The 24,271-nt window shown below is 43.0% G+C and overlaps 1 long non-coding RNA gene across 1 annotated transcript; it reads left to right on the forward strand.

Annotated features, from left to right (window-relative positions):
• The first annotated feature begins 620 nt into the window (after positions 1-620).
• LOC123082051 (uncharacterized) lies at positions 621-2,481 on the forward strand. Its single transcript, XR_006438926.1, has 3 exons — positions 621-815; positions 906-959; positions 1,648-2,481. It is a non-coding gene; the product is annotated as an uncharacterized lncRNA (long non-coding RNA).
• The last annotated feature ends 21,790 nt before the right edge of the window (positions 2,482-24,271 follow it).

The following is a 24,271-nucleotide window of genomic DNA, read 5'->3' on the forward strand; positions in this document are numbered from 1 at the left end:
ATTATATCGCGGGGTGGATGGGTCTTTATCTGAGAAAACCATTTAAGGACAAAGTGAAAGGGAAACATCTTCCAGATGTTAAGAAACTGCCGATGCATCCAACCATGGTTAAAACTATGTTTCGGGTTCCCATAACTTTCAGTCCTGCTAAGGCACGCATTTTCCTTGATGACCGAGCCAATATTTTTTGGAATCCTTATGCTCCAAAGAACTTAGTCGGGGTGGATCAGTTGCAAAGGTCCTTCACCATTTCTTCACATCGGGGTATGCTTCCATGGAGGCGTGCTACTGATGTTGATGATCTTTGCATAGCGGAGCCATATCATCCTGATCGAGTTGCACGACAACTTACTTTGAGACAACAAGTGCCCTATGCTCCGTTGGTCAGCGTGTACACAAAGGCGGATATTGGAGTTGCATATGCGTATTGGTCGCATTTGTTACGCTCGGACCAAGGGGAGTTCCAGTACCTTCTTAACGATGCGCATGAGGCATTTTCTTCTGTGGCCTGGAACAAATGGTGGGTGGGATTTATGAGACCATTTAACAACATATTCAATACTCTTCGTTCGGGCATCTCGAATGGTCCGAATTATAATCCGCAGAAATGTAATTTTCTGAAACGCAGGGAGGAGTACATAGTTCCTCGCAAGCTTTCAGAGAATGATTTTGTTGTTATAAAGGAAGTCTCCACCAGGGGTAAGGAGGAACATATTGCAGCCATCAAATTGAATGGAAAGAGAATTATGGACCACTGGCATCCCATTCTGTGTGGCTTTCTCTCAAATGATGAACCTTTAATCAACTCTAAAAAGGTAAGATATATACGTCTATATATATTTGGTACTACCATAGTTCGTTTCCTCCTTTCTTTGTCTCATTTTTTCTATATCTCCTTTTAATAGAAGAAGCGAAAGGTTAAGGATGTTGTTGCTACTCAACCCATGAAATCTAGAGAGGTGAGTTAATGGTCTGCGTGCAACTTGTTCATTTCTTTGTTGTACTAATCAGTACTAATAATATCATATATATATATATATATATATATATATATATATATATATATATATATATATATATATATATATATATATATTATATATATATGGCTGCAGCAAAGTGGCGTACCAAAGTCTGTTGTTGCAGTTGGTTCTTCCTCTGCTCATCCATTGCTAGTGTGTAGTGATGATCTTCCGGAAACTGCCCTGGCCACCGGCGGACAGAAGCGTAGAAATTTATCGCCCACTCATGCTGACGAGGAAGAGAGGCTCCCCTTCAAGCGCAAACTTGATTTTTCCCAAGAAAATGATTTTTCTGAACCAATAACCTTGGACGGTCCGTCAATAGATGTTGAACTTAGTAGCTTTGTTAGTGATGAAGATTTTGGCCATGTTCTCACGGGAGAAAAGGACAATGGCCTTGGTGACCTTTTCGATTTATCCGTCGAGGATAATACCTTTGGCGAGTGTGGCACAAGTCGTCCACCTTCCAGCCCGGGTGCGACTGAAGTTGTGCCCCATACCCCTAGTGCTCTTGATTTCTTATCAACTTTACCTGGTAGTTTATTTACCTATAAATATTTATTTAATTGGCCGTGTCTATGAACCATCATTATCATCAAAATCTCACGACTCTTCCTTTTTTTAGGTTGTGACCAAGAAATTCGCCACTCACAAGACCCTGAGGTGATGGTTGTATCAGGGAAAGGCGCAAAGATGGTGCAGTTTCATCAAGGACACGTTTATGGATGCTACGGATTTCATAGTGAAACGAGCCCTCGAAGGACTGAACGACTCTACCCTTGGTGATCCCGAGCGACACATCATGCTTGAGAGTGTTTCTCAGACGCTGCCCACGCAAGTGCCTGAGGTAGCTAAGGTGCAGGCCATGTTGGTCGGGCTTATTGACCTTTCCAAGAAGTTGGAGGGTGGCCAGACCGAATTCATGAAAGAATCCGAGCGAGATGAACATGTTGTTGCTGAAATAGAACTTAAGATTAAGTCTGGCCATGAAGTTTCCAAGGACATAATTGGGGACTTATCTGCCGTGTAAAAGAAGTGCACTGAAATGGAGGCACGGGAAGCAGAACTGAAGGCCCAGCTTGAAGAGGTTACTGCTACTTTGCACAAGCTTAAATTGGAAATGGAACAGCGCCGACAAGCACATGATGCCCATCAATCTGAACAGAAGAAGTTGCTGAAGAGTCTACAGGATACCAATGCTGGCAAACGTACAAGGCTTGCTAAATTTAAACAAAAGACAACAGATTTAAAGACCGAAGGAAGTCAGTTGTTGAACAACCTGCAGAACTGGCGAGCCCCTTGAGAGGGCGTCGACTTCGTCTGGTTTTTTTGTTCATTTCAAACCATCATTCCGCTTCGAACCATTTAATTTCAGTCTTCAGTTTCAATTCAGATGTATCAGTACTTTCTTTATTCACGTGGGAACTCCAAATTTTATGCATGATGTATTAGTATGCCAGCCTTGACGTTGAAGCATCCTTATTTATTTACATTATCATTGCGTATGGCCTGAAGCCTTATTTATTTTATCCAATTTTTTTATTATATAAATGCATGTATGTACCATTTTTTTGTACGGCGGTTTAAGCTTATGAAGTCTGGAATTTTTTTTTTACATCATAGTTTATACTCATAAGTTGTTGGAGTCTATAAAAAAATATCTGCCACAGTTTAGACTCGTAAGTTTATTGGAGTGATTTTGGTGTGCCCCGGTTTATGCTCATGAGGGTATGGAGCGCCCTCGATGATTTGTTTTATTTGCATCACAGTTTATACTCGTAAGTCGTTGGAGTAGTATTTTTTTGTGTCCTAGTTTAGACTCGTGAGGGTATGGAGTATATTCTCTTTTTTTTTCTTATGCGCCCCAGTTTAGACTCGTGAGGGTATATAATATTTTTTATGCATAGTAACGCTTAAGGAATTTCCCATTTACCGATGCCGGCGAGTATTCCCCATCCGGTGATATGATTCTATATGCGCCGCTAGAATAAACCTCTTTTATGACGAAGGGACCTTCCCATTTTGGTTCAAATTTTCCTTTCATCCGTCGCGTGATATTCATAGGACGGATGACCGCAAGTACTAGATCTCCTTGTTTGAATGACCTTCTTTTGACTCATTTGTCGAATGCTCAGGACATCCTAGCTTGGTATGCCTCAAGATTTTGCAAAGCTTGAAGTCGTCTACCTTCTAGTCTTTCTAATTCATCGAGACGTAATTGTACTGATTTTTCTTTCGAAAATTTTTCATGTGTAGCGACCCTCATCGACGTGATCTGTACCTCCAAAGGTAGAACGGCTTCTCCTCCAAATACTAAGGAATAAGGTATCATTCCTGTCGGCGTGCGTGTTGTGGTTCTATAAGCCCACAAGGCTTCGAGAAGCTTTTCATGCCAGTCACATTTATTTTTTGATACAAGTTTCTTTAGTAACTTGCAAAGAGTTTTGTTGAAAGCTTCTGCTTGTCCATTGGCGGCAGGATTATATGCCGTGGAGTAATGATGGTCTATCTTAAACTTTGAGCATAATCTCTCCACTTGTTTGTTTTTATACGGAGTTCCATTATCAGACATAATCCGAGAAGGAACACCAAAGCGATAAATGAGTTGTGTTCTTATAAAATGTTCTACATTCTCCGCTTTGTCTTCCTTTAGTGGTGTAAGTTCAGCCCACTTGGAAAAATAGTCTGTTGCTGCCAAAATAAATTTGTGACCTTTGGACGATGGTGGATGAATTGTCCCAACTATATCCATTCCCCACATTTCAAAAGGCCAAGACATATTTGTCGCATGGAGTGGTTCGTGCGGCGGGCTGAGGTATAAAGCCAGCATGCACTTGGCATTCATGGCATTTCTTTGCAAATCTAGTGGCGTCTTCAAACATTGTGGGCCAGTAGTAACCTAGACGCCTTAATTGGTAGTGCAATTTAGGCCCTGATTGGTGCGAGCCACATATTCCAGCATGCACCTCGTTTAAGGCCTCCATAACTTCATTTCCGGCAAGGCAGCGCAATAATATGCCATCATGGGAACGCCTATAGAGTATATCGTTGATGCATGTGTAATGGGTTGACCTTTTTCGAATTCTAGATCTTTCGCTAGCATCAAGAGGTAGGTATCCATGAAGTAGATATTCGAGGAACGGAGCTCGCCAATCCCCTACCTCGATTTCACATACATCAGCTGTCATTGCAGAAGATACTATCGCTTCTTCTTCTTTAGCAAATATTGGCAGTATTCTTTGCTCCTCTACATGTACGTCCAGTGTTTCGTCTGAGTTTAATGACATACCAGCAGCTAAACCAGCTAAGGCATCGGCCTTTTCATTTTGGTTCCTAACTACGTGTTGAATATTTAGATCTTTGAACATAGCTAGGAGCTCTTTTTCCCTTTCGAAATATGGCAACAATTCTTGTTTCTTTACCATGTAGGTCCCCATCAGTTGATTAATCACTAATTGTGAGTCCCCATAAACAGAGAGCGTATCGAGCCCCATGTTTATTGCTATTTCAAGCCCAATGATAAGAGCTTCATATTCGGCCGAATTATTTGACACCGCCGAGGTTAGGGTAAATGAGTATGGGATCACCCCTCCATTAGGCATAATGAAAACGACTCCGGCGCCTGACCCAGATTGCCGGCAAGCGCCATCAAAGTACATTTGCCACATTGATTTTGTAACCGTCGTGGCGAATACGTCCTCATCTGGCAAGTCATCATCTATAGGAAAATCATCTGGGATCGGATGTGCCGCAAGGAAGTTAGCCAAAGCTTGGCCTTTTACGGCCTTTTGCGGTATATACGTGATGTCAAATTGTGACAAAAGCATCGCCCATTTAGCTAGTCTCCCTGAGAGTACCATTTTACTTAAGATATATCTGAGTGGGTCTGCTCTTGAGACTAAATGTACAGTGTGTTCTAACATGTAGTGTCACAATTTTTGTGCAGCGAACACCAGTGCGAGACATATTTTTTCCATGTCTGGATAGTTGCACTCGGCCCCTACCAAGGTGCGGCTAAGATAATACAAGGACCTTTCCTTTCCTACATCATTATTTTGTGCCAGGAGTGCTCCTAGTGAAGTAGGCATTGCAGCAGTATAGAGAATTAATGGTCGGTCTTTAATCGGTGCGCCTAAAACAGGAGGATTTATCAAATTTTCTTAATTTCTAGGAATGCATTTTGGCATGTTTGATCCCATTCAAAAGGGACTCCTTTCTTCATAAGCCACGAGAAAGGTTTGCATGTCCCAGATAAATTTGAGATAAACCTCCTAATATATGCTAGGTGGCCTTGGAAACTCTTCAGTTCATGTAAGTTAGTGGGTGGTGGCATCTTAACAATCGCCTTTATTTTACTTGGATCGATCTGAATACCATTTTTTGTAACCACAAAACCAAGAAATTTTCCAAAGGAAACTCCGAACGCGCATTTCATGGGGTTCATTTTAAGATTATGTTGCATGAGACGCTCAAAAACCATTTCAAGGTGTTTCAGGTGGTCTTGTTCATACTTTGATGTCACAACTATGTCATCTATATAGCATTCAACGATCGCATATAACTACCCATCTAAGATGATTGTCATTGCTCGTTGATATGTCGCCCCAGCATTTTTTAATTCGAAAGGCATTACTTTATAACAATATATGCCTTTAGGTGTGCGGAATGTTGTTAACTCTTCATCTTCAAGTGCCATTTTAATTTCATTATAGCCGGAACAACCATCCATGAAAGAAAATATTTCATGCCCCATAGTAGCATCGACTAGTATTTCAGAGATGGGTATTGGGAAATCATCTTTGGGACATGCTTTATTCATATCCCTGAAATCTACACATATGTGTGTTTGACCATTCTTCTTTTTAACTGGTACAATACTAGAGACCCATGTGGGATATTTGACTTCTCTAGTAAACCCCGCGGCTATGAGTTTGTCGACCTCGGCTTCTATTTGCGGAAGTATTTCAGGCCGGTACTTTCTTTGAGCTTGCTTCACTGGTGTGGCATCATCTCGCACAGCAAGGCGATGGACAGCTATGTTTGGGTCCAACCCAGGCATTTCTTCATAAGTCCAAGAAAATACGTCTCTATTTGCACGCAGGAACTCATGATATTTTAGTTTATTTTATTTGGACAAATGTTTGCTAATAAAAATTGGACGAGGATCATCAGTCGTACCAATATTTATTTCTTCCAAGTCATCCATGGTACATTGGTTGCCATCCTCCATTTGTGGAGATGCTTCTGTCATGTCCGTATACTCAGCCGAAGCCATACAAACCTCATATCCTAACCCATGCTTCATTTCTTTTAAAACATGGTCTTCGTGCAGAGCTTAGAGTTGTTCTTGAGATAACACCTTTTCGAATGGTGCTAGTTGTCCCCGGCCATCACATAAGGACGGGCCAGTGGCGATGTCATAGCCCATTTGCTGCATCATGTACAAGACCATGTTATCATACAAAGAAATAGGTAAAGATTCATCATCTTTGCTAAACACAGATATTTGTGTTGTATTTCTCTTTTCACTTTCACCAACGTTTGAACGACGCGACTCTTTTTGGGATTGTTTTATTCTATATTGTACCAAAGGAGGTAAAGGTGTAGGGAAATTAGTACCTTTCATGTCATGGGATTTGTCTATGACACGAAATATTGGGTCACCCTTCTTCCTTTGGTTGCTTGGTATATACTGATAGGTCTTTTTCTTTGATGAGGATTCTACGACCTCCTTTTCTACCACATTTGGCTCGGGTATTTTCCAGGATTTTGGCTTCTGCACCTTATCAACGGGCTCGAAGTAGAACTTTGCATCAACATAGAAAGATTCGGCTATAGTGAATGGCTTCTTATCAGCAAATATTCTGATTGTATCACCTGTCCGATCTATATATTTGATACACTGATGTAAAGTGGATGGCACAACTTGATTCTCGTGTAACCATGGGCGTCTAAGGAATGCATTATACGATGTAGCTGCATCAATCACGCGAAACTTCACATATGTGGATAGTGTATCCAATTTTAAAACCAACGAAATGGTACCCATAGCTTCTTGTCCTGATTGGTTAAATCCATGTATAACCACGTTAGACTTGCTCAAATCTCCCTTGGAATATCCAATCTTTTTGAGCGTATGCAATGGTAGCAGATTTATAGCTGACCCACCATCTATCATTATGCGATTTATTGGCAATACATCAATTTCGCCGAACATGAGAAGAGGTCTGTTGTGCTTCTTGGGGCCTAATAACATATCCTCATCTGTGAACGTCATATTTAGGACTTCAGATTCTTCTACCTCGGTTTGAGATACTTCTACTCTGTAGTCTTCAGGAAACGTGAGTGCCATGACAAGAGCTTTACGCATATCAGATGAAAGACACAAAGCATCATACACAGAAAGCATAGCTGGTATTTTCTTCAAATGTGCGATTACATCATACTTGACTGGCACCCTACATGCAGGGTCCGTCGAATCATTCGAAACTGCATCCTTAATTTTGTTTCCTTTCTAGGTGGAGGATGAGGGTCTGCTAATTGACGACCTGATCTAAGATGAACCTGATCAACTTCTAACGGTTCTTCTTCAGGGAAGCACAGAGACTCGCCGTCATCCTCGAACACACCAATAGTGAGAACATTGAATTCTTCACTTGGTACTCTCATGCGCTTCGTGGTGTGCTGATATATCTTTGGTGCAAAGCGCAGAGGAGGGGCTTCTTCCATCACTGGGGGTAGTACACGGTGTTTTGACCGCTGTTGCCCCCAATCTTGGTCTGCACCATTACTGCAGGGAATGTGAGCCTCTCCTTTATGCTGATCTTGCAATTTGGCAAGGCCTGGAATTATCATAGGAGAACAACCATATTCAGAAATTAGTATTGAATCATCATAAGTACCACTCATATTTGAAGATGCACAACTCACCGCTTCATCTTGGAGGGTGGCGACATTTGCTGAAGCCTTTTTCTTTCCCTTTGTCATGCTTTTGAGGAGATCCGCATCAATGGTCCCCTCATCGATCATTTTCTGGATGATATTCTTCACAACAAAGCAATCTTTGAGTGTATGGCCCAAAATGCGATGGTAGTGACAGAAATTTGGATCATCAAATTTTGAAGCTTCTTCCGGCCTTTTGGGCTTGGGAAGTTCTATCAGACTCAACTCCTTTAAACCAGTGAAAAGGTCATCAATTTCTTCTACAGGAAAAGAGTACTACCTGTTTTGTCGTTCGCTTAGAGTTGGCCTCCTACCAACCTGTGCATCTCGTTGTCCTTGGTTCCCTATATGTGCTCTTCCGGGCTGAAACCAAGGTTTTATCGTCATTGTCTCCATGGCTTGTGCAGACTTGGGTTTCATCGGCAACTTTTCACGCTGACCACCTTTTTCTGTAGGCTTGTTGAACGTCGTTTTTGTTCGACGAGCGACAAGCTGCATAAAATTTTCTATATCCGTGGATTTGGAAGCTAACTCTTCAAACATGAGGGGCCTCACTCCTTGTAATTGGATGGCCACTTCTGAGTGGAGATTGTTCATGCACATGCGCACTGCTTCTGGCTCAGTAATTGGTTGTGGGCAGTGAAGACTTAGGTTTCTCCATCTATTTATGAAATCAACTGCCCTCTCATTGAACCCCTGTTCAATTTGGGTCAACTCAGTTATGCCCACCATCCTCTGTGTGCTATAAAACTGCTCGAGGAATGAGTTTTGCATTTGTTCCCACGTTTTTATGGAGCTTGGAGGTAGTTTGCTGTACCAAGTGAAGGCAGGCCCGGACAATGTCTGTACAAATTGCCTAAGGAGAAGTGCTCTGTTGTTAGCTGTATCCTGACAAGCAGCAAGGAAGTGTGCTATGTGCTCATGGGGAGATCCACTCCCATTGAACTTACTAAACTGCGGTTGCCTGTAATTTGTTGGGAAAGGAACTAGGTCCACATCAGGTGGGTACGGCTTAACATACCCTGGCCGCATCGAGTACTGAGTTTGAATCAACTGCGACTTTACCCCTTCAGCGATCATTCTTTGGATCGCCTCAAGGTTAAGCCCTGCTCCTCCATGTTGGCTACTAGCACTTGCGCCACCATCCCCTTCATTTCCTTTGTTTTGGTTATTGTTCATCTGAACTCGAAGGGCTGCAAGCTCGTCTTCCTTTTGCTGAAGTGCTGCCGTAAGGTTGGCTAATTGCTCTTCAACCGAACGAGTTTCATTCGCGGCTAGGACTTGTTTTGTATGCTCTGCACTATGGCGGAGTTCTATCTCATTTTCATAAGGACAAGGGGTACTGTCCGATAGGGGATTATAAGACCCACCACAGCTGGACCCAAGTTCTTCATAATCTGAACCCTTTTGGCTTCGTGTCTTACAATGAGGACCTTCTACGACAGTTTTGCGTGCCTTCTTCCTCTTGAAATGTATTGATGTGGAGGATGTTTCGCTGGTCTTGTGTGACGCCGCCCTGACACCAACTGGCATTGCTTGGAACACCTCGAATGATTTATTCTTGGTCTGCTTACGAGAGGGACATGGAGACAAGCTCGTGGCCACCTCATTTGATGGATTTGATAGCCACTTGTTCACTTTAGCCCGAATGTCCTCATCCGATGGAATGTGTTCTGCCCCTTGGACTCTGCTCGACCCAGACCTTGCCCGTGCTGCCCTTTCTCTTTCTTTGTACATCGCCCTTCTTGAACGGACACAAGCAGCTTGGTTCACATACTCTTGGTGTTTAGGATGCTGCTGTACTCTTGGTACTCAGGTCGTTGGGCCAGGGCCTCCACCAGTCGCATGATGGCACCACCCTCATCATTTTGTGATGTGGATGCATCGGGAAGCTGTGACCTTATTGCTTGACATATGCATTTAACAACATATGATTCATCTGGATTCTGAACTTGGATCTTTGGACGAGTGTTTTTCCATCTCCACTTGACAGACATGCTCACATGAGAACGGTGTCGGCTCGCCGCATCATGATCTACGGCAGCTGGAAGATCAATCCAAGATTGACGGACATTTCTCTGTCGCCATTGATGTCGCATTGGATCAAACGAACCTTCAAAGGACTCTCATAAGATGGGTGCTTCTTCAAACAGAGGAACTGATGGTGCAAATGTTGGATCTATGTGGCCTGTTTTGAGGTCACCAGGTGTAAGGTACACTCCCTTCCATTCCAGGAAACGTTTTTGCATTATTCCCAAGCATTCCTCACTAGGTTTATGGGCCAGTGAGGGGACAAACTCAGGAGCATTGGCTCGAAGTATATTCCGAGCGTTGGTGGGCCTTCCTGTTGAAGACGACGCTGACGGCAATATGACCGCAACGCCGCCTCTTTTCCCAGGTAGCTTGGAGTTGGGTGTCTCCACCATCTTCTCTTTTCCCTTGTAAACAAGTGGCGGAAACTCGGATTTCTCCAACACCACTTTCTTTCCCTTGTCCTTGGACTGCTGGCGAACGGATGGTCCTGCTTCAACAGTCTTTCCTTTCATTACTGACACTGGAGCATGAGTAACCACTCTTGAAGAACTCTGAGCAACCCTCTTTCTAGCAGCCCTCATTTTCCTCTTTGCAGACTTTGACAAAACAGGTGTGAACCCCTCCATTGGTGGAGAAGTGACTTCTTCTTGATCTGGTACAACTGGAGATGCAGCAGTAGTCTTCCAACTTTCACTTAGTGAGGTCACGATAGGACCAATTGGCACATCAAGCCAGAGGTCACCGAAGCGAAGGGTCACACACTGTTGCACTAGGCCCTCCATACCTTCAAAATAAAGAAAACCATATATTAGTTTTCTTTGACCTTTTTTTGTATATGGGTACATAATGTTTTATGCTTTATGTACTATGGGAATTCATATTTTGCAATCCTATGTTGGAATTCAAAGATGAGGGGAGAAATATGTCCCACCGGGCGTGCCAGAATCTGATGACGGGAAAATGGCGGGCGTGAGAATACGCGTCCACATCATTGATACAGAATGAATATATTTAAATGCGTAAATGCATACAATAAAAAGGAGATCAAACATTGCAGGTACATTATTTCTAGAACTCTTACATTTACATAAAAGATCTCTTAATTACATCTCCGAAGAGAAAACCCCTGATTAAGAATTCCAACTATCCTATTACATAGAATTGCAACACATGAGTACTACAAAATGTAGAAAAAGAAGACTACAGAATGTAGAAATAAATAGTCCTCCTCGCGGTCTTCGACGTCGGCGTACTCGGAGAGCCTTGAACTTCGTCTATGCTAACATATGCGTTGCATAACATTGATGATTTGACAATGTTAATTCATATAGCACGTTCATGCCTAGCTTATTAACCATCGCAAATATGTAGTGGTTGTCTTTTCAGTCATATGAAGATTTATTTAATGGTTAACCAGCCGAGCTAACGTGCGCATGAGCAATATGGGGCATAACTCTTTTTATGAGTTAATTTTGACACGCATGTGGTTTCTATATGCATGCCTGAAATGGCGGAATATTTGATTTACTTTATAGAACGTATAAAGCATTGCACCGAGCCATCATATGCGAGAACTATATGAAAATTGGCGATGACATATTCAATTGTACTATGCCATGTTTAGTATAATCAACATAGGCTATGACCCCAGTTAAATTTCGTAGATGCATGCACCTATATGAAAGAAATTCATGGTTTGATTTTAATTTATCTGAGAGATAATCTTATGCGACTAAATGAATCTAGTCAAATATTTATATGGGTTTGAATCTCAAGTGCATTTCACTTCACTTGTATTTGTACTAACATCATGTAGCAACATTGTGCCCATGTGTAGCATAACCAAATGAAGTATGGTGATTTCTTCTTGCTTGTATTATCACCGGCATAGCATAGATTGTATGCTCATGGTGTAATCAAATGGAAGTATGTTACGTTTTGCATGGACATGATGGGGTCTATGAAGATTGTCGACTCAAGTTTAGCTATATATGACTAAACTATGCATGTTTCAATATCAAATTTATTTTACGTATTTCCATATTGCAAGCACACTCTGTCGTATGTAGTGCAAATCGCTATAGGGAAATTATCAATCATGTAATTTAACTTGTTGTTACATGCCTTCATATGAGGGTAATACATGAGTGATCTGACTAAATCAGCTCAAGCCGATGCAAATGACAAGCAATATTTACTTTTTTTGGCCTCCCATATTTCACAAGGAGAAAATCTATCTTGCTTTCTACCAGCATGAATTTCTCTTATATTCTTGATTTGCATTCTTGAGTTGTATCAACATGGACATGCAAGATCACCATGAGACCAAAATGAGATGGACATAATTTGTTCTTGAGTTGTATCATCATGGAGATGCAAGATCACCATGAGACCAAAACAAGACATATATAATTTGTTCTTGAATTGTATCAACACGGAGATGCAAGATCACCATGAGACCAAAACAAGATGGATATGGTTTGATTCTTGAATTGTATCAACATGGATGTTCAAGATCACCATGTGACCAAAATGAGATGGACATAATTTGTTCTTGACTTGTATCATCACGGAGATGCAAGATCACCATGAGACCAAAACAAGACATATATAATTAGTTCTTGAATTGTATCATCATGGAGATGCAAGATCACCATGAGACCAAAACAAGACATATATAATTTGTTCTTGAATTGTATCAACACGGAGATGCAAGATCACCATGAGACCAAAACAAGATGGATATGGTTTGATTCTTGAATTGTATCAACATGGATGTTCAAGATCACCATGTGACCAAAACGAGATGGACATAATTTGTTCTTGACTTGTATCATCACGGAGATGCAACATCACCATGAGACCAAAACAAGACATATATAATTAGTTCTTGAATTGTATCATCATGGAGATGCAAGATCACCATGAGACCAAAACAAGACATATATAATTTGTTCTTGAATTGTATCAACATGGAGATGCAAGATCACCATGAGACCAAAACAAGATGGATATGGTTTGATTCTTGAATTGTATCAACATGGATGTTCAAGATCACCATGTGACCAAAACGAGATGGACATAATTTGTTCTTGACTTGTATCATCACGGAGATGCAACATCACCATGAGACCAAAACAAGACATATATAATTAGTTCTTGAATTGTATCATCATGGAGATGGAAGATCACCATGAGACCAAAACAAGACATATATAATTTGTTCTTGAATTGTATCAACACGGAGATGCAAGATCACCATGAGACCAAAACAAGATGGATATGGTTTGATTCTTGAATTGTATCAACATGGATGTTCAAGATCACCATGTGACCAAAACGAGATGGACATAATTTGTTCTTGACTTGTATCATCATGGAGATGCAAGATCACCATGGGACCAAAACAAGACATATATAATTTGTTCTTGAATTGTATCAACATGGAGGTGCAAGACCACCATGAGACCAAAACAAGATGAGTATAATTTTTAGTCTTGACTTGTATCATGAGAGAAAGACCGAACCAAGAGATGAGAAACTATATATGCGGGGGCAATGTATGGCACCAAAACTGTAGGACACATATGGTGCAAGAAGAAGGCATCATCCATGTTGGGCACGTTCACGCCTTGTGATCGTGGGGTAGTGGGAGCTTTGCCCATGTTCCGTCGATCGTGAGGCACTTGATTGAGCCTTTTACGTGATCAACTTCTTTTCTGGTCTCTCTAGTGGGCTGAAAAAATCTAGTCGGATGGGCCCAACTGATTATAATAAGTTAACGCCTGCAGGCTATACGTGTTGTGGCCATGGGCTGGCTAATTACTCAATTAGCTCTTAATCTTGCCGTATAATTAACCCATGCATGCACATATAGCTCGTACTTGCACCACACATGTACTTAGCCATTTGTATGACTGGGATAGCTGAGCCAAATTGATTTTAATGGCATGAGAAAATATTCACAAGTTCATGATTATATGGTGACTTGATTTTTTTTACACTGCCATGCAGCATATTGTTTTACGTGATTGTCGCTGATATTTCATTCGTGACGATAGAATAATTCTCGTAAATGCAATATAATATATTGACAATATTAGCATCGTCTATAAAACTTGAATTTGTGTCGACTTCAGGATTTCGTTGTTGATGATGGCGTATGTGTATATATCCCCTAATTTACATGGTGATATGGCTTATTCCCTTCCCTTTTATTTCCGGGTCTATTGTTTTATATTGAGTGGCGCGGTAGAAAATCATCATGCTATTTTTATATAAATTACTTTATTTTAGTAATATCTAAGCACCATGTTTCACTTTGGCCGAAATCGATGTCAACAACAAGTTACAAATTTAGACAGCACATTGCGTAGAAGTAAGCAAGCAGTTGGCCATTCTGGAGCTCAATTAAAGTCTTAGGGAGCATAATGAATGGCAGAGGGTTTCATACAAACATACTACAACAAGCAAAACTATGCAATCATTAGCCTAGTATAAACTAGATTGTGAGCCTCATGCAATAATAGTTGGTTAATAGACTTCAAAGCTTCAGGCACACTTCGGCAGAGTAATTAAATGGTAAGGCCTTTAATTATGTCAACTAATAGTTATACAAATACCCAACGTCAGGCATCATTCTTTGGGTATCTCATTAACTGAGGACAAATAAAGCAATTGAAAAGAGCAAATTAATTATGGCTGAAACAAACAAGGAATTGAACTGTTGAGTTGGATACACTGACTTACCTTAACAGGTTGAATAGGCTCAGTGCAGCTCCTACTTCTCTTGCAAGGCTCCTTCCTAAAATCTTGTACTTGGAAATCCTCAATCTTATCTTCATTGCACCCCCTCTGCATGGTGACACAAACTAGTTACTCGTCTCCTTGGAAGATAAATATGCATACTTTCCAGTCCGTGAACACAAAAGGATGAGATTATAACAAAACAACACCACATAATGAAACATGCCACATCTCTTGCACTTGCACACAATGAAATGAGCATTACTATGTCTGCACTACGTAAAAACTAGGAATACCTTTGAACTGGATCTCCAGGTACTCTTGGAGAGCCTAGTTTAGTGTACAGCCAAACCTTTATGTCACATGTGAGTTAGAAAAGGCCCCACTATAGCAGCCCTTAGTGTTCAAATTGTTGACAAGCTCTGTTAGAGTGTTAGGTCAAGAATAGCAAGTAATCAAAGCAAACAGTCCTAGTATGGTTGGCTGATGCAAACAAGCAATTGAACAGATGTGTGAGAAAATCTTACATATCAAGAAAAGAAGCAAAGAAGGAGGCTTAAAGACCATCACTTGACTGACCAGATTTAAGCGGCATTTAAACATCATGTGCAACGTATGAACTAACATAAACATTGCATATTCCAAATTCTACAATGGAATGCACATGTATTAGGTTATGCCATGTATGATGATGCCTAAATGTACACAATAGCAGGCAGGAGTGATTCATCATTGCACGCACAATTGAATTGTAGGTTAAAGGGCCAGTTCTATTCCGCCTTTTCAGGGCTTATTGTCAAAATAAGCCATAAAAGATGTAAAGAAGTCATTTTTGAGTTATGGGCTTGGGCTTTACTAATTTCGCTTTGGAGGGGGGTGTTTCGGGTAGAACGTCACTAAAAATTGAAGGGAAGGGGAATAGTGAAATGAATCTGTTATCTGCCTATATTACACTCAGAATGCAAACTGCTGACGCCCGCGTCACACCTCACCCTCAAGTAAAAACAAACACGCAAGCATTCATTGCCTTGCCCGCTTGCATCTCCTCTCCCCTTTCCCTCTACCTCGATCCCCTGCCTGGATCACTAGGGTTCCTCCAGGGAGCTGTCACCACTGGTCCCATCTTGCCTAGTCCTCGATGATGCTCTGTCCAGCTAGGCTACATGGTCGGCGGGTAGGGGCAAATCTCCCTGGCTGCTCCTCCCTCTGGCGCCGCCCCTCATTCTCATGGTGTCCAGTAGTTGCTCCACTATGGTTCGTCCAACGCACTACTCTGACAAGCGCTGCACAACTACAGCTGATGCCACACTGCGGCAGAAGGCACCTTATTACCCCTCCCCACCTCCCAGGCTGTGGCCTTGAGGTGCTGTTGAAGGATGAGCTCATCCAACAAGGTGAGGATCTCCTCTGATTTTTTGCCAAATTTTCATTCTGATCCACTATACGATGAATTGCTATGAGCTGCTTCTACTGCTGCTATATGATGCATTGCTATGAGCTGCTCCTGCTGCTGCTATATGATGAATTGCTATGAGCTGCTGCTGCTGCTATATGATGAATTGCTATGAGCTTCTGCTGCTGCTATATGATGAATTGCTATGAGCTACTGCTGCTATATGATGAGTTGCTATAAGCTGCTCCTGCTGCTGCTGTATGATGAATTGTTATGAGCTGCTCCTGCTGATGCTATATGATGAATTGCTATGAGCTGCTCCTGCTGCTGCTATATGATGAATTGCTATGAGCTTCTCCTACTGCTGCTATATGATGAATTGCTATTAGCTGCTCCTCTTGCTACTACATGATGAATTGCTATGAGATGCTCCTGCTGCTGCTATATGATGAATTTCTATGAGCTGCTGCTGGTATATGATGAATTGCACACTGCTGCTGCTGCTGTATGATGAGTTGCTATGAGGTGGTGCTGCTGCTATATGATGGTTTCAGGTGGTGCTGCTATATGATAATAACCAGCCACTTGGACCATCGAATTTCAATAAATAATTGTTCTTCATTTAAATGTGGGTCATGCATTCTTAGTTTAAATTATGCAATGGGATCTCTATGGAAAACATTGACCAAAGTAGATTGTGCCAAGTAGATGGTATCTTTGTATTTGCATTTTGAGCAAATAGTGATGGTCTGTTTTCCTATCATATTAATTACTGCACTGGGTTCAATTTGTGATGTTTGCAAGTCAAATTAATTTTCATATGGGCAGCAAAATGAAAAAATATAATGCAATCTAGACTTTTCACTGATCATACCAAAGATAAGCTAAAAACGCAATGAAAAGAACTGGTTGTCTTATTACATGGAGCTTATATTCACAGGTGCTTATTTTCTTAGGATAACTCGTAATAACTGTCCCTAAGAAACTTTTCCAATAGAACTGACATACAAATAACATGTCATGATGATTGCAATGGAGGAGTGATGTACCATAGCACACTGTATAGGCTCACCGCTGCCTCTCCTTTTTTTGTGATGTTCCATGAAATTGCCACATACATCTTGTACTTTCTCATTGTGTAACCCTATCTGCAAGTTGACACGGCTAATTTCAGACATCTCTACATGATAATACATTGCATATCCCTTGCGCATATTTAAACCACCAATTAATGATTGTGTGCGTAGCATAAACTAGCCATGACTCTGTGTGCTGGACTAGCAGGCACTCTAAGGGAGCCTAATGTAGTGCACTGGAATTCCTACATGCCACCTACGACTTTGTGTAATGTACTGCCTCTGTTCCTAAATATATGTCTTTGTAGAGATTCTAGTATGGACCACACACAAATCTATATAGATGCATTTTCGAGTGTAGATTCACTCATTTTGCTCCGTATGTAGCCTATAGTGGAATTTCTAGAAAGACTTATATTTAGGAAAGCAGGTACGAGGTAGTATCATGTATGACATCTACATATCTAATTTAGCAGCACTAGTAGAAATCATTATCTGCACAAAGGGATTACTGGTCAAAAAACCTAGCAAAGCACGCTGGCAGGCACAGAACAATACAAGAGAGAAAGAGACACTTACAAGATCATAGCAATGCCTCTGTCCAGGATCTTGGTTAGCCAAGCTGTTAGATCTAAAAGAAACATCGTGCTTGTAGTTTTTGCTAGTTGCATAACAGGTAACGACGACCTGTTAGTATATTTGAAGTACATCGGGCAGGTTATGCTGGACTGGTTTAAAGATGACAAGTACCTAGGTTGTGGCGGGTGCTTGGCATCTTGCCAAACGGTGGGAATTAGGTTAGAAACGTCAAGGGTGATGACGCTGCGCTGGCTATCAAGGTCCGGTAAGGAGATCTAGAACCATCGAGTAGGGTGTTTGTCGAGCGGCTCAGGTAGGGTGGACTACGGTGTGGGTGAAGCGGATCTGTGGCCGTGGACGAGGGCTTAGGTGCAGCTGCTCTGATGGTTGGGTTAAGGATGGTGTCGACGATGCGGCTTTGTGGCCGTGGACGGGGCGTCAGAGGCTGCTCCGGTAGGTTTGATGAGGGTGCGAGGAAGCGAATCTGAGGCCGTGGACTTGTGAGTTGGCAAAGCGGCCTCGGTAAGGTTGAGAATGGTATAGGCAAAGCTACTCCGGTGGGGTTAACGATGGTGTCGGCGAAGCGGCTCCGATAGGGTTGAGGAAGGTGTCGGTGAAGAGGATCAGAGGCCGTCGACGGGGGCGTCGGTGGGGCAGCTCCGGGGGGGGTGTGGACGAAGCGTCTCCGGTGGGGAGTACGAATGAGCCGCTGCAGATGCGCTGCGGTTGACAAGAGTACCGACGAAGCAGATCCGGCGCCGTGGAGAAGGCCGGCACTGAATGGGCTGTGGTACATTGGTGGATGAGTAGTGTATTGTTTCTAGGGGAGGTGAGAGGGGTAGATGCAGCCGCAGAAGCAGATCCGGCGAGGTGGATGCCACTGGCGATGAATGGGCTTTGGTACGCCGGTGGATGAGCAGTCTAGAGTTTCAAGAGGGGAGGGGAGAAAGGCCAATGTAGTACGGACGGCGTTATGTAAGATGCTCTGGTGCTGTAGAGTTAGTCGTTTTTGTGAGAGGGGGAGAGGAAATGGGGGTGCCATGTAGTGGGGGGAACCGGAAGTTACCAGTGCAGCCCCGACCTATTATGTAGATGAGGGCGGTATTGTAACTGTTGGTCTCCGTGCACCAAGGACAAAAAGGGAATTTCACATGCTAAAGACTAAGGTGGCGAAAATTTTAGAAGGAGGCAGGAGATTTTGCCGCCCGCGGGATCGTACGTATCCAGTTTCAACTAATTTTGGACCGTGCTAGCGGGAAAGTCATGCGAGACTATGTACACGGGGCACACGTCAACAGTTAATAACTGGTGTCAAGTCCACCCTAGAAAAAAAGACAATAACTCGGGATGATGCGCTGATAACTTAGACGCAGATACGTCGGAGACATATCAGACGTTCACACGGGCACGACCAATCGTACAGGTGTAGTGGCGCCTTCACAAAAAAGGGAACAAACGCTCAGCCTATGTATTTCTCGTGTAAATAGATAATTTAGAGCAATTGGTTATTTTCTTTAAACATAATGCATTGACGTGTTAGTGTAGAGGCGCACAAAAAGAAATGGATATTGTAGTCTGCTACTTAAAAGTGTTACCTCATATGATTAAATAGCCTCCATTTCATAAATTGCGTACCCATTGAATTCATATATGAATATTACATATATTCCTTCATAATAGAACCTTAAATCATCCAAGACTAATGAATTTGAATGCAAGAGTAACAATGGTGCATGTACAGGATAGCTACATTGGTTGGTTGAAGAAACATCACTGTAACTTTGGCATGCACAACTTAAAAGGTTTATTTAAATAGAAAAAAATGTGATACGTGAGTGTCCAATCTTTATAGCGTTGAATCGATATTGTACCTTTGGCCACAATACGAAGTAGATATTGATTTATGTTCAAGCCAATCATGTCCACGATCGCTAGATAGTGATACATGAATGAATTGTGCAATCTCTCTCACACGCATACATATCTCATTTCCCTGTGGGCATCGGAATCACACACGCGCACTTCGTGTATTTCTCTCCCTCCGTCAAGGTTAGAATTCGTCTTTCTACCCCGTCCTACAAGTCTCTCACATAGAAACACACATGCTCTCTCTGTCGAACATGCCCACCCACAGCCACTAATGTCTCAAAGTATAATAATGTCTCTCACACATAAGCCTAAGGTTAACTTGAGTTCCAGACACATATGAATACATACAATGGGATTCCAGCAGAGCACCTTTTGTTTTGAGATTTCTCTCTCTCTCTTCTCTCACACACACACACTTGCATTTGCATGCACACCGTTTTGTTTATCTCCGTGATGCTTTAAGTATGTCTCGCACAAATTCTATCTACCTATCCCTTAATATAGCTAGATATGTGTCACACAAACTCCTTCTCCCTACTAGCAAGATGCCCATGCGTTGCACGGAACATCAAGATGCATTTGTATGAGTAATTTATCTTGTGGGAGAAAAGGATGAACGAGGGAATGCCTTATTTGCAAATGCAGAGAGGGGTGTGGGTATCTTTTTGCAAAATTGCCACAGTTTCCTTCCTATCCGTCGGATATAAATTGGATAGCCTATATTGTAGGATGGCAGGAACACCATCATCACCAACTTTGTTTTTTATAAGAGTAGAGATATGTAAGTGTCACTGCCACCCCCAACACACACACCCACACCCACAGAACCACACACACACACTTCCCAACACCGAATGAGTAGGGTGGCACCTCGATCTTGATACTAATCTATCGACTGGCTTCTCTCTCAAACACACACACACACACACACACTACCCGACACCGAAGGAGTAGGGTGGCACCTCGATCTTGATAGTAATCTATCTACTCCCCTTTCAAACACACACACACACACACACTCGCTAGTTGTGCCTCTGTGCCTACCATGCACACTCTCAATACGTCTTCTCCCCCTCCCCCCACCCCAACAATGACAGCAGAAGGGTGACAACTCGATCTGATCGTAATCTGTCAATTGGTTTCTCTCTCGAACATTGTGTCTCTGTGCCTCGCTCAGTAGCCCCCTCAATATGTAGACTTCTCGCGCACGCACAACTGTAGTGACGATGACTCTGAACCCAGTGTGCCTCGTTTTTACCAGCCTCATGTGATAGTTTTCACCCTATTTTCTATTAATTAACAAGGCAACCTTTTCTTTGTTACTACTAGTGAATCTGAAATCATTCGGGGCAGACATAAAATATATCACTTCAACCCAATTATCGCAGTAACTATTTTAAAAGAAAATAGCTAGATGCCCGTGCGTTGCATGGAACATCAAGATGCATTTGTATGAGTAGTTTATCTTGTGAGAGAAAAGGATGAACGAGGGAAGGCAGTATCTGCGAACGTGGAGAGGGGTGGGGGTATATTTTTGCAAAATTGCCATAGTTTCCTTCCTATCCATTAGATATAAATCCAACGGCCTATATTGCAGGGTGGCACGCACATCATCATCACCAATTCTGTTTTCTACTCCCCCCGTTCCTAAATATTTGTCTTTTTAGAGATTTCAACAAGTGTCTACATATGGAGCAAAATGAGTGAATCTACACTCTAAAATATATCTACATACACAGTTGTATGTGGTAGTGCATTTGAAATCTGAAAAAGACGAATACTCCCTCCGTTCCTAAATATAAGATCTTTTAGAGATTTTACTATAAACTACATACGGATGTATATAGACATACTTTAGAGTGTAGATTCACTCATTTTGCTCCGTATATAGTCTATAGTGGAATCCCTAAAAGGTCTTATATTTGGGAATGAAGGGAGTATTTAGGAACGGATGGAGTATAAGAGTAGACATGGAGATATATCTCCAGCATGGTCTACAACAAAAATGTGCTGGACTGGTTAGCGCCGGATGCTCGCAACGCGATGACATGTGTTCGAATTATGTCTTTAACTTTAGATTTTCATATTATATATTACTTATTTAATATATACCTCTTTCGCAACTATACTGATAGTGGAACCCATAGAGTACTTAGCATACAAGATTACAGATGGACTTGTTTCTTTTTAACTTTCAGTACGAAGCTGTAACCACCCTGCAAGTCACGTGTACACTGTACATGCAATTAACTTTTTATAGAGGGACAATCATACACGCAATTAACTCAAATGGATTGGATGTCACTCTATTACTTCCAGCATAAGAGCATCTCCAACGGTAGCCGGCAAATTTCCACCCGCTTCCTTCCGCGGAGGATGACATCAAATGCCAGTGGCATACATTTTCACAACTCTAACCAACCAGATGAAATTCGTGCAAACACGGACTGATTTCATATAAGCATGAAGGATTTCGTATAAAAAAGCCGGATCTTCATATTAACATGATGGATTTCATTACATTTACATGAACTAAGCAATGCCAATCTGGCTCTCCTGGTATAATTAATACTTCCTCCGTCCGGAAATACTTGTCCTAGAAATGGATGTATCTAGACTTATTTTAGTTATAGATACATACAATTTATCCATTCTTAGAAAAAATATTTCCCGCCAGCTGGAGAGGGAGTACATAATCTAAATGGCCGCCCGCGGATCCCTCTGTCTTCCTCATGTCCGGCAGACACTTGCAGGGTCGACGAAGGTCCTCGGAAGAGATGAAGCAGCAAAGAAACCACCTGAATGCGCAGCCGTCGCCTCGGCGGTGGCCTTCATGGGACCCAAGTGGCAGCAGCCTCCCATGTTCTACTTCTCCTCGATGATGGTGGCGGACACGGAGAAGCTGGCCACCGACTCGTCGCTCTCCATGCACCCGGCTTCTATCTCTGCCTGCATGGCGCTGTGCAGGCACAGGAGGCACACCCACAGGCACTGGTGGCGCGGTACGACGCGGCAGCAACGACGCCCGAACAGGTGTGCTCACTGTCGTGCCGGCGTGGAGCAACTCGCCACTCCTCATCGAGCTGAACTAAAGCGACGAGTTGCTGAACCACGCGCCTGCTTGGGGCGGCAACTGGCTTCGTCGGGCCAAGCAAGGTTGGTGAAGCACCGAGTGGCCTCGCTCGTATCCGGAGGGCTCGGCGGGCCACCCAGCCAGGTAATATGCCGGAGAACGGCTCCTCGGAAGCCATTGGAAGAGTGGACAAAATGGTGAAGGAGGAGATGGGGGAGCGGCGGAGGGGTGCGATTCTTGCCCGCTGTTTTTCTGGCCTCTTGTAAATAGAGGGCGGATGGTAGGAGCTTGGCTGGCATCTGGCCTCGTTTAAATTGAGGGCAGACAGGAGGAGCTCGGTCGGTGTTGCGTTTAATTCCGGCCCGCTCATGAACGGATGTGTGGCCGGAGTAGGTTTCTCGGTTTGCATGCGGGTTTAATGGAGGTGAGGAGGCGTGTTCAGACGGGCGTGCAGTGGGCGGTGCAGTAGTATTCGATTTGACAGCGGGCGACGCAGTTCCTGATACCGCTTTAATGCAGACGAGGGAGGGAGTAGCGGTTCCCGAAATGTTGAATGGCCAATGCATCCTCCTTCAATTAATGCATGAGGGAAGTAATGGGAGGAGGACTGGGAAAAGAGGCTGCACGATGTGAATGCAATGCAGTTTGCCCTCAGATAAAGGCACCCCTCCATTCCGATGCATCTACCACATCGTACGCACCTAAGCATTTGCCTAAGCACCTACACTAAGTGCAAAAGAGCTCACTACAGACCCATGGCAGCGATGTGCGCGAGCGGCCAGCGGCTGTGCCATACGGTCCACGATGTCGGCCTGCAGCATGGTGCCGAGGATCGTCTCCAGACGGTGTTGGAGACCGGCTGGTGGATGGCCGCGGTCGACGCCAACTATGACTCTCAGTTGGACTAGATGATCGTTGCCACCACCAACAAGTTCACCGTCCTTAAGAAGCTCACGGATGACATCGTCGTACTCCTCCAGCCCGTGCGCCAGGGATCCTCATTTCCTGCCGCCCTAATCGGCCTCCATGGCTGGAACCACTTTCAAGCACTGGTGTCCCTGCGACTGCCCGCCGACACCAGGAAGAATGTCCACCTGGAGGTCGTGCTCGCCGCGAGGCGCCTCGCCCTACAAGAATTCGTTGACCTACACATCCACGTGTACGAGCATATCGTTTACATAGGTATCTACAAGGCCAGTGAGGACGCTACGATGTTGGCCTTTCTCAACCAGCTGGAAGCCTTGGATGCCTTGCTGAGAAGCCCCTCGACCTCGCCACAAAAGCCGCCGCTCCTTAGCTACCGGTCAGTGGCCTTGCGCACTAAGTTGAGGAGGAGGAGGTCGTACGTTGATGGATGCATCTTTCTTCTTGCCTTCTATAACCACCACTGCGATCGCATCATCATCGTGGCCTTAATTCTTATTGTGTTGTTGCATTCTCATTCCAGTCAATACTGACATGTGCAATCCCTTTGCTTAATTATATGCATCACTGTAACTAGTACTCCATCCATCAATTTATAAGTTGTGCTTACCTT

The sequence above is a fragment of the Triticum aestivum genome, chromosome 4A (genome assembly GCF_018294505.1).
Source record: "Triticum aestivum cultivar Chinese Spring chromosome 4A, IWGSC CS RefSeq v2.1, whole genome shotgun sequence".
NCBI lineage: Eukaryota > Viridiplantae > Streptophyta > Magnoliopsida > Poales > Poaceae > Triticum > Triticum aestivum.